This window comes from Ambystoma mexicanum, chromosome 7p (assembly GCF_040938575.1).
Source record: "Ambystoma mexicanum isolate Mex_15411 chromosome 7p, UKY_AmexF1_1, whole genome shotgun sequence".
NCBI lineage: Eukaryota > Metazoa > Chordata > Amphibia > Caudata > Ambystomatidae > Ambystoma > Ambystoma mexicanum.
In genome coordinates, this window is record NC_090939.1 from 198,527,415 (window position 1) to 198,539,706 (window position 12,292).

General features: G+C 41.1%; 1 protein-coding gene across 5 annotated transcripts in view; it reads right to left on the minus strand.

Moving 5' to 3' along the window:
- Positions 1-12,292, minus strand: part of SH3BGR (SH3 domain binding glutamate rich protein) — a 542,810-nt gene that overhangs the window by 202,884 nt on the left and 327,634 nt on the right. The gene's annotated exons all lie outside the window — the stretch shown is intronic.

Here is a 12,292-nt window from a genome sequence, read left to right on the forward strand (position 1 = left end):
GCCCCCATATCACTTGATGAAATTACGGAGGCGATAAAAGCATTAACCTCTGGTAAAGCCCCTGGTCCTGACGGCCTGGATGCCGAAATTTACAAAGAATTCCACGATATATTGGCCCCCGTCCTATTGAAAGTTTGGGAAGAGGCAATGGAATGTGGCATACTACCAGACACCATGCGAGAGGCAGTCATAACTGTTCTCCTTAAACCCCGTAGACCCCCTCAGGACATGGGTTCGTATAGACCCCTCTCACTTATTAATACGGACGCAAAGATTTTCGCCAAAGTCCTGGCCACCAGGCTGATGCCCTATATGCCCATACTGGTGGGCCCCAACCAGGCTGGCTTCATACCAACAAGGTCAACTGCTCTTAATTTACGCAGACTCTTCGGTGTTATGGCACAAATAGATCCAGAGGCAGATGCGGTGGCGGCTTCCCTTGATGCAGAGAAAGCTTTTGATTCTGTCTCCTGGGTATATCTGTTTCAGGTCCTTGAGAGGTTTGGGTTTGGAAGATATTTTGTTAACTGTGTAAAGCTACTATACACCTCCCCGGGAGCGAAAATACTATCTAATCAAACCATGTCGTCCCTGCTTCGCCTGGGTAGAGGCACTAGACAGGGTTGTCCCTTCTCCCCAATCCTTTTTGCGCTTACCATAGAACCCATGGCCGACTATATCCGACAAAATCATGCATGTAGAGGTCTTCGTATGACTGGGAAACTGCAAATCATCTCCCTATATGCGGACGATACCCTACTTTATATTAGGAATCCGGAAGTAAACCTAGCGCCAATTATGGCAGAGGTTGAGAGGTTCTCTGACTACTCGGGGTACAGGATCAACGTGTCTAAGTCGGAACTGTTCCCGCTCACGCCTAAAACTAGAGATATGTCGGATACACATGGATTTAAATGGTCACCTATACACATCCGTTATTTGGGGATTATGGTTTCGAGAGACGTGAGCACATTGCTCACGGAAAATCATTGTGAGCTTCTATAATCCCTTACAGTTAAACTACAATTCTGGAGCAAGCTCCCCTTATCCCTGTATGGGTGAGTATCTCTACTTAAGATGATTGTGCTACCCAAACTCCTATATCTTTTTTGCAACATACCGATTTGGCCGGGAAGAACCTTCTTTAATAAACTCAATACGTTAACCACCACATTTGCATGGGGAGGGAAGACGCCCAGGTTGAAGTGGCCCAAAATGACAGAACCCTTTGAAAAGGGTGGGATTGCAGCTCCAGACTTTGAACTTTACTACTTGGCGTTGCAGGCACACTTTGCGAGACATTGGTTTGACCCTGAGGATACAGCACCACACATTCCCCTGGAATGATTCGCTGCAGCCCCCTTAGAAGTACAAGCAGTCATGTTCGATCTTAATCGGAAAGACTCAAGTAGGTATGACCCTGTAAGCGCTACTGCGCGCGCATGGTCTATGATATATAAGAGACTTGCCCTTACCACCCCATATGACCCGCAGGTGCCATTATGGAATTTCCCAGGCATAAGCCCCACATTTGATAAGGCCCTAAAGGATACTTGGGACCCACAAAAACAATTTAGAATGCTAGATATGTTTCCGGAAGGGAAATACTCTGCACTGGATGATTTTGTCAGGTCGGATGGTGGAGATCATCTTAAGCGATTTCAGTTTCATAGAATGAGGTCTGCCTTTGCCGCTAAATGGCCCTCGTTCCCAGACGAGCCAGCTACACATGAATGTATCGCAGCCATGACGGAACCTGGCGGACATAGGAAAAGCCTGTCGGCGCTCTATAGCCTTGTACAAACACAGTCCAAGTCATGAAATGTCCTGTATTAAGGGGAACTGGGAATGAGACCTGGGGGGTGGAACTGGGTGAAGCCACATGGTTGAGATATTGCCAGTTGACCAGAAATGTATCCATGAACTCGGGGCTGCGGCTCATTCAATTTAAGGTTCTAAACCAGCTAAATTACACCCAGCTAAGCTGGCTAAATTTGTGCCACGCCACATAGGAAAATGCCCTAAATGTGATGCCCCTAATGCAGACTCTTATCATATGTACTGGGCTTGCCCACCGGTAACTGCATTTTGGGGGGAAGTGGCAGAGATACTGGAGGACATTACGGCAATACCTGCTACACCTTCCCCATGGAAATATCTCTTTGGGGATATTGGTAAAGCTGCAACCACAACTAGACGATTGTTTAACTTGGCATGTGTGGTCGCAAAACGTAATATACTAAAATGTTGGAAATCCGTAGAACCTCCAAGACGGTTGGACTTTCTGAAAGACCTATCAATGGTCAATGAACTGGAGGAACAATTCATTATAACATTGCCATCGAGATGCCACCCCAAAGACATATGGGCACTGTTCAGGCTATATTTATGTAATATGATATCTGATGAAGAGAGTAATCCACCATCACCACTCTAGTACTGTCATGTAATGTGGAAATGTGCAATGCATACTGTAAAGGTTCATTTAAGTTGTTGTATTTTGGTGTGACTTGCCCGCCGCCTGCCGGTTTCGTCTTGCTGTAACTCTCTGAACAAAAATAAAAATTAAACAAAAAAAAAAAGAAATCAAACAGGCCATTTTACAGCTTAAACCTGGGAAAGGTCCAGGCCCAGATGGATGTTCCATTGATTTTTTTAGACTCTATTTATCCCAAGCTATTAGATTTATATTCTTATTTTATCGATAATGGTAATAGTTACTGCTCCTTTGGCGAAGCACTTCTTCTCCTATTTCCTAAACCTAACAAAGACGCAACATTCATTAAAAATCATAGACCAATTTCCCTTATTAATTCTGATTCCAGGATTTTTGCAGAATTCTAGCTAAAAAAATAGAAATCTTCCTTCCTAAACCTATTCACATTGATCAAGCTATTTTTATCAACGATCGATATGCTTCCTCCAACTCTAGATTATCATTTGAAGTTTTGTCCTACGCCCAAAAAATCAAACTATTCCTTTGCTCTTTTTGCCTTAGATGCATAAAAAGCATTTGATAGAGTTTTCTGGTCCTTTATGTTACAATCCTTAGAGTGGTATGGTTTTTCAACTTATTTAATTAATCTTGTACAGGTCCTGTATTCTTCTCCCTCCACTCGAATCCTCATTAATAACTCCCTCTCTCTCCTTCCTTTCGAGTATTCAGAGGTACTCACCATGGATGCCCTCTCTCTCTATTATTATCTAATTGAGCCCATGAACATCTCTTGCAGAATATTAGATAAAATATGAACATTGAAGTTATTCATTTAAGCAGTATTGAAGTAAACATTTCGGCTTACGCAGATGACATTCTATTATATGTACCTAACCCCATCTCTTTTATGCCAAACTTAATTTCTCCTATAAAAGACTTCTCTCTAGTTTCTGGTTACAAACTAAACCTTGACAAATCGGAATCTTTACCACTCACTAATGCTTTTACTCTCTGTAATACCCCGCTTTTTAGAATGTCTTGGCAGCCTTAGCATATTACCTTGGTTTACAAACACTAAGGATGTTCGCACTACCATTGCTCTTAATACTAATCTTAAATTAGAGAAAGTTACCAACATTATTTCTGGATGATCACTTCATTTTCTATCTAACTTTTTAAGAAAACTTGAGTCTTTCCTTTCAAAGTTCTTATGGCATCAAAAGACTCCAACAATTGCCATTACCAAACTTAGACTCCTCAAACCTGCTGAGGGAGTTAAATTCCTTGATTCTTTACTCTATCATAAAGCCTTTGTTCTCAAACAATTGTCCTCATTTTTTAATTATGAAAATCAACTAATGCTCCCACTTGGATGAATATTGAGGCCAATATGCGTGCCCCTCATTCCCTTTCTCATTTTCCTTTAACCCCATCTTAGCCAAATGTCACTTCTTATCCCTCTCTACATTTTTTAAAGACAATCTGGAATACACTCCCAACTGGCTCCTTCTCTTAAACTGATCTAGGAGATATGTTCTTTTGGTTTGATAAATCTTTTCCTAACAAATCAAATTCAAATACCTTTAATAGCTGGTATTCTTCGGGTATCAAACCAATAAAACATTTATTCCACAACCTTACAGGAATCCCTTTTGCCATATTATGCCATTAAACAATATTCTAGATGTAGATGCATCATTTCATAGATCTCTTGTAAACTCCTAACCAAGTCCATTCATACATTAAGTCAACAATCCCCCTCACCACTATTAATATCAATGTTATACAAACCCTCCATTAAAGCGGCCAAACTATATTCCTTTCTAAACAATGCCAGTAAAAGGAACCTATTCAATACCACCTTAACGAGGCAGTGGGAACTAAACTGGGATTTTCAGCCCTCCCCAGATGCTTGGACCAATATTTTGAAACTATACTATTCCTCTTCAGTGGCTGCCAATATTACTCAAACTAATTTCTTTATTTTTCATTGAGCATTTCTTACTCCCTCAACAATTGCCAAAGCTTCTAATAATTCTTTCAATAAATATTGGTCATACCATCTCCCTCATGCAGATTTCTATCATTTAATCTATGACTGTAAATTTGTACGCTCCAATTGGGCCAGAATTTGGGCCTGCCTTCAAAAGATTTTCCATTTTCAAGAACCAATGTCACTTTGCAATATCATTATTGATCCCATTGTAAATCCCTATTTGCAAATAATTGATTTCTCTAATCTATTTATCCTTTTTGTTAACATTGCAGTTCATGTACTTACTTCCAATTGGAAAGACTCCAGTAAACTATCCTTTACTGCTTGGTGGAATTATATCTACTTTACTCATCGTGTTGAAAAATGTTATGCCTTTTGTTATAATAATCTACATAAATTCAACAGGAAATGGGAACTTTGTATTCAGTATCTCAACTGTTTTGATTAAATATCACTATGTATTTTTGAAATTGTATATCCTTTCCCCCTACACCCCCCTGTACTTTGACTTGTCTAGTCTGTCTTCCCAGTTCATCCTCATTAATTATACTACTTCAATTTTATTGTTACTATCATATAAGTATTTAAAATTGTGTTACTTATGATCAAATATTGTATTCTTACATTGTTATTTATCAGTTTTGTTTGTTAGTACGTTAATTCTTTAATGTGATTAATAAAAATTAATAAACAAAAAAAGAAAGCCCATAATACGTTTAAAGAGCTCAAGAAATTGCTGTGAGATAAGCACATAAAATACCTTATGATGTTCCTAGCTAAATTAGGATAACCCTAGATTTGAAAACTCATTTTAAGACAGACCCTGAACTGTCTATTCAGTTTAGAGAGACACTAGCTCCAAAGATGCATCGACTGCACCTTCCATTTTGAGTGCGCTCCCAAAGACCTGATCTGTATTATGGAGTCTGCATGTGTTAAGCAATTTACACTTCTGGAGATTTGCTATATTTACCGCAACTTTGTTTTTTGATGTAGAATATGTTTTTTCTTACATGTTAAAATGAGATACGTCTGTATAAACTAAGATTCTGCTAAATGGAGCAACACCAGAGCACTAAAGTGGGCATCGGATTGCCCTGTTTTTTTGTGACCATTGATAGTTTCACAGCAGCTTATTGTTATGTTATGTCTGGGGAGTAGGTATTCTGGCAGTTTTGGAAGGTCACTGTGGACGGGGTTGAGGGACTCTTATTTTTGCTATGATCAAACAATGCAATGCTATGCTTCATTATAAATTGATGAAGGAATTTGGTTTGGAGGACTATGGGGATGCAGCACTAGATGACAAAATCCCGTTTGTTGTACGATATCACTTAGATATTAGCAACCACTAATTTGGATGTATTCTCATGGAAATCAATGGTTAATTGCTTTAGGAAAACATGTCAAGTACTCTCTTCTGATAATGTACATGTTATCAAGCAAAAATGGTGCCTTCTATGACACAGAACAGATAAAATTACTAGTATCTATGCATCTGGAGTTGCGATACTGATCTAAAAGGCATCAAATAGTTTCTGTACTGAATATATTTTTTTATCTGTTTATTGGTTTGCAGAACAAACCAAGGTAGATACATCAAACACCAAATATCAACAAAGCATGGTCGCATTGTAAAGATACAGTATATTTCATTAATCAAACTGTAAGGTGAGGTGGGGAACCAGGCGAGAATGGGACCCCAAAGAGGGAGGGCGATATAGAGTCCTGGGCCCTGTGAGTCCAAAAACATGGGAGCTACCCAAGTGCACTGAAAATTTTGATGAGGAAGGTAGATATATTTACATAAGTGGTATGGTAAAAAAATCACAAACTTCAAATGCTCGATGTATATCACCGAATCTGGATTCTCCTCCTTTCTTCAAAGAAGTTACTGGGCTGCTGTTGGGTGATCTGGTTGCCAATGCACTCTGGGTGGGTGACTTTAATGTAACCCTGGACACTGAGTTAGACTGGTCCAGAGATATATCTGCACATAGATCGAAGGCTACGGTGCGGGGAATGACTTTCTACAGTTTTCTACAATTCTATGGTCTTATTGAAACATTGCACACTATGTACCCTATTGGAGTAATTTAAATCCTATATTAGGGCTATATGTATCTCAAATGAGGCTAGCATCATTAAAGATCTATATAACAGGCTTAAAAGGGTAACAGCTGAAATAGGTGACTTACAAAAGAAATATGACAGGACTGGTGGAGATGAGATCAGCCCACACATAAGGGAGAAACTCTGACTATTCACAGATATGGCCGACTCGGAAAATCTATTTAATAAGACCTGTGAGTGCTCTAAGGTTTTGAGAGGCTGAGTGTCTGAGCCTGATGTTGGAGTGGCTGGTAAACGCAAAGGGGGAAGCATAACTACTTCCAATGTTAAAAACAAAGAAGACTCTTTAAGCAGTTGAACATGGACTTTTTCCATTTATTGTGATTGATTCAGAAAGTGGAACCTTATTGTACTACTGTTTTTTCTTTCTTTTGATGATTGTTGTTTTTTCTGCGTTGTAAAAAATCAAAGAAATAAACAATGTTAAAAAAAGAAACAGAAGGCAAGGTTGTCATGGATTGTTTGCAGATTAATGTGTTTTTTACCACTTCCACTCAGCACTGCACTCATCTAGACTTGAGGCAACAAAGGACAAACATATTGACTACCTAGATGATATTATCAGACCTATACAGATCCCTCACTAAAACCATGCCTAAAGTCTCCTCCCAGGTGGCATGGGGAGGGCAGAACCTTCCTGATTCGAACCCTGGCGGTAGTGTACTCAGGAAGATCACCTGGGTTGAGACATGGCCTAGAGTAGTGAGGAGATTCAGTGGAATGAGGTGCAGTATTTTTCCTCTGAAGGGAATATTCTTACCACTGTGCCAGAGGAGGTTATGGCTTATTGTCATTTTAATATCTCTCAACCTCCTGTTAAAATTAAGGTCGTAAACCCTAAGGTTATAACACCCAACCCTATCATACCAAAAGATGGAATTCTTTTGGTCCCTAAAAACAAAGGTCCTCCTCAATATCAAGGGTACACTACAAGGAATAGTGAAAGTGTCGCCTTCTCTATCACATCTTCCTCTAATAGAGTTATAACGTATGCCCCCCCGCCCCCTTGTTAAAAAATACTAAAGGAATTAAATCCACCCTTAAAAGGTACAAGAAGTGGAAAAACCTAACGTTGATAAAGTGAACTACATGTCCCAGAAACCCATAGGGACTGAGATGAAGAAAAGGGTTGTAGAGGCATGTAGAATTAAAGGGAAGGGAATCAGGCCTATTAGACTTTGCAAGGGTCAGGCAATTAACACTAACAGCCTGCACCTGAAATCAATTGCCCCGCCTAAGAGGCATAAAAGGCTGCAGCAGGGTGGACAAAGAAGAAGGAGCTGGGAAAGGAGCTGGAGCAGGAAGGCTGGCACTAGTAGTAGAAGGAGAAGAGCACGAGGCTGGCAGTTCATGAGGAAGTGTGATCACTTAAAGGATGCTGGGACACCTTAAGATTTCACCTGCAAGTTCTGAGAGGGTCCTGTGTTCTCAAACCCTGCCTTGCCGTGGCTGCACTGAGAGAGACGTGCTGGAAGTGAAGGACTTCTCAGGTGCGCCTATTGACTGGGATCGCAGAGCCGTGCTGAAGCCCGAGTTCCGTAGCAAGAAGCAAGCCGAGCGACAGAATAGTGCAGGAGCTTCAAGTTGGCGTGGCCGGACTGGAGACATACGTGCTGCAGAGGGATGTGCGTCCGAAGTGTGCCTAAAGCTGTAGAAGAAGAAGCAGGAGTCGGGAAGTTGAATCAGCCCACAACCGCAGAGTTCCTTGAGCCGGTGAGTGAAGCACGGTGTTCAGGTTAACTCTTAAACTCTTGCCGGTAACAATTACCAGCTCTAAAGTGGCTCGCGTAAGAGTAGAAGTTGTTAGTCATTGTGGCAATTGCTCTTTACAATGGAAATGTATCACGCAGACTAAGTAAAAGCTATAGTGCACGGGTATGAAGAAAAGCCCTTCATTTCCTATTGTTGAACATTTAAATATTCCCGGAGTGGTCGCGTGTCTCCAATTAAAAGGGGGAACATTTTCAAAAGTCTCAGAAAACTCTGAAGCTAACTTTCACAATTGTTACCATACTTTTCACATCAAAGGAAGGTTGCGGGTGACCAATTGATTCCCGACCGAAGTAGCGGGAAATACAAACCCTTACAGACAATTAAAGTTGAAGATCTACCTAAAAGAGTGGTCCTTTATGCCTAAAATCATTTTTCCTTTGGAGACTGAACATTGTAACTCTAAGAACGAATATTCTTTAAAAGCAGATGTTGTATTAATAAGGAGAACAAGCATTAACCAAGCCAAATGGCAAACCCTTTCTATAGTGAAGAAAGCCCTGTTCAAAGCAATCCAACTAACGGGAAAAGTTGTTAAAGGTCCAGTGTTCTCTGATACAAGTGAGACATTGGCCTCAAGCCCAGGGAACGTATCTCTCCAGCCCTGAAATCTCTTCACTGCCTCCCAGTGGTTGCAAGGATCAAATGCAAGACCCTCTGCATTGTCCACAAGTCTTTCTGGGACCGGGGCCCACACTACATCCACATACCTTCCTTCTAGAGCCCTTCACTCAGCTACCTCCAACTCGGTGAGGGTCACATGCTTCTCCAGACAGAGAATTGGGAGTAGATCTCTCTCCTCTGCAGGTAACTCCCTCTGGAACGGCCTCCTTGCCCGACTTGAGCCGGACCACCTGAGGTTCCGGAAGCAGCTCAGGACCCTCCTTTTCTCCTCTGCCTTCTCTCTCGCTCCCCTGCTAACTTACCTGTCTGCTGCGCCGACTGGTTGCTTGGTTCCCTCAGAGTCTCACTGGGTACCTCCTGGCCTACTGCGCACTTAAGGGCTGTAAATGTAACTCCTACAACCCCCCTGCACTTAACTAGAGCCGAGCTGCCCTTACTGCAATTAATCAGAGCCATGCTGCCCTGATCGCACTTTCCCCTTTCCTCCCCCTTGCATTTGCCCTCTCCTTCCCCTTGCAGTTCGATTGTTGCACTTGCACAATCCGAATGACAACAGGCCTAGTAGAATCGTTTGTATTGTGCTCCGTATGTCTTCCCTCCCTTGTCTTGTGGTGCCCAGAAACACTTGTGTATAGGCGCGCTATAAATGCCATATCATATCATTATCTGAGGTTGGTAGTGTGGCAATACAGCTTAAAGGTAGCTACTGGAACCAAGAGGTTATATACAAAGCTGGAAAATGGAGCTGGGTGCTTGTAAGAAGATTAAACAAATAACCTGTAATGCTGATACTGTTGAAGTGGGGAGAAAGTCAGTCTGGAAGCAGAGTCAGGCTATCCTTGTGGCAGTAAGGCAGACTGAAGAGGCAAAGAGGATACCCTTTTTGGGTACCATAGAAAAGAAGAGTGCCTTTACCTGTAGAGGTCAAAGTGTCTTGTCTTTAAAATGCCCAACTATTTTCATGTATAAAGTTGGAGCAGAAGTACCAGAACTGTGTATGTGTATAAGACTATCAGAAGATGTCTCATTGAGGTTGGTTGAATTAGTGGCACACTGTGAAACCAAGGTGTCGGTTTCCACAGTAACTGTAATAGAAGGGTGGTTGTTAAGAGGAGAACAACAACCCAAGAAGAAGCATCCTTATAATTGTACCAGCTGTACTGCAGTGGTAATGAACGTTTGTAGAATTGTTGAAGAAGTGGCTAATCTATTTTTTGAACTGTAATAAAACAATCTTCGAAGGAAGACGTCCAGGATTATCTTTGGTGCTATTTCCTTGGCTAAAATTGGAAAGCGGTCTTTTCAACTGGAAGCTGAAGAACTGTTACCAGTGGATTGTTTTGTTTGGTGAACTTTTGTTTCATATTAAACTTACAAGAACTGGTTCAGCACTTTAATATTCTGTTGGGACATTTGGGCAAATTGACTTTGAACAATCCCGGGGAAGGGATTTAGCCAGGACAGGTCATGTATGTTGTTGTTCATTCACTTTGTATGTTTTGTTGTTTAGTGTGGGGGCCAGCTTGTTTTGTTAGGAGAGATTCCCTCAGTTCTTAAACTAGGTAGGGAACTCCCTGAAAGAGTAAGTTTAACAAGGATTTATTTGCATCTTTGTCTTTTAATAAAATGTTTAATTGTGAGAAACATACAAGCGCAGGGTATTGAGGGAACAGATCCACCAATCACCACTATTTTTGGAACAATTAGTGCCCAAACCACAATATAAAAAGAGCAGAATCAAGCCAATACTGTGGAAGTGAAATGGGGTAGCAGAGAGACTGTTCTTGTAGCAGTGTGAGAAGCAGAAGGGGGAGTGGGAGGTAGCCAACTCAAACAGACCAGACCCTAAGAGTTAGGGAACTGGATGTGGCAAAGCCAAATTAGCCACACAAGGGGAAGGATACAAAAGAGCAAGGGCATTGACCCAGAAGCTTGCAAGAGCCAGAGGACACTAAAGTGGTAGAACAACAGAGTAGCTTCCTGGGGATTCTAGCGCAGGTTTGCAACCATGAGAGCCTCGGAAGAGCCAGTGGTAGGCTCATGCAGAGGAGGGCGAATTTTGGCTGGGGGTAAATAAATACTACAGCAGGAAAAAGACTGAGGGAATGGGGAGGGTATGGGGGAATCCTACCCAAGGAGAATACCAAGGCAAGAGGCTGAAAATTGCAAGATCTTGCCCGGGTAAGAATCCAGAATTCCCCTAGGGAAAGAGGGGATTTGCATGATTATGTTCCAGTAAGAACTCGAGGAGACCCACAGGGGGAGAGGGTTAATCAGACTAGGGAGACTAAAGGTTTGAAACGTGCTGGCCACTTCAAACACCCTGACAATGTGAGTGCTTGAAGGGCCCTTTCCACTGTACAGATGGCCGAGTACTGTTTGGATTAGGTTAGGGATAAAAAGTAATAATTTATTTTTGAGTAAATCCATAAAACAACAATTTGATATATTAGCAAATGTTCGCAAAAAGAAATAATAACACTTTCAGATCAGCATACTACATATATATTACATAAAGGTTTAAAAGGCTAAGCCACAAGAGTTCCCATTCCGCATCTTCATCGACCTTTGTCTCACAGGAAATATAAGAATTGACTGTCCATATTAACAAGGGGTGCCCACATAAATGTTTGTGCAAAAAAGGTAAGCTTACACTAAACAAAACTTCTCTGTGTCGGCAAGGGAGATCATGTTTCTTTGTGGATATTCATATAACCACAAAAAAATAGAAAAGGTGTGGCCTCTTTGCGTTTCCTTAGGCAATAAGGACAATAACTTTGTACCAGGTTTAGACCTACTCTGGGACCCAAGAATGTTTCCAAAGGTAACATATGGAGATGTAAAGCATTAGCCCAAGCCTTTCAGTATATTTATCCATCCAGTCCAAGTAATCTTTTCTTTTTCCAGCTGACAGAAAAGCATACCTGCTTCTACCTTCAGATAACTCCTTAGCAGCTTCTAGTGCTATATGCAAGTGCTTTTTATAAAAAAAATGTTTTTTTAATTTGTGATCTGGTTTACATAAAACCTTACACAAAAATTAAAACACAAATACATTATATTCTTTCCATATACATACAAAACAACTTAACAAATAAGATCAATTACATTTAAAAATCGAACAAAAGCAATAATTAAAGATATATTCTCGCCCCACATGAGACAGGACCAAAACAGCTCCTTTGAATAAACTGAAGAAAAACTATCCAATTCCTTAGGAAAGCATATCGCACTAAGCAGGCTCAAAGTATGAAAGTCCAGAATCCAATGATTTACGAGTTTCCACAGTAGTCGATCTTTTACTGAAACGACAAACCAAAGTGGGATCCACT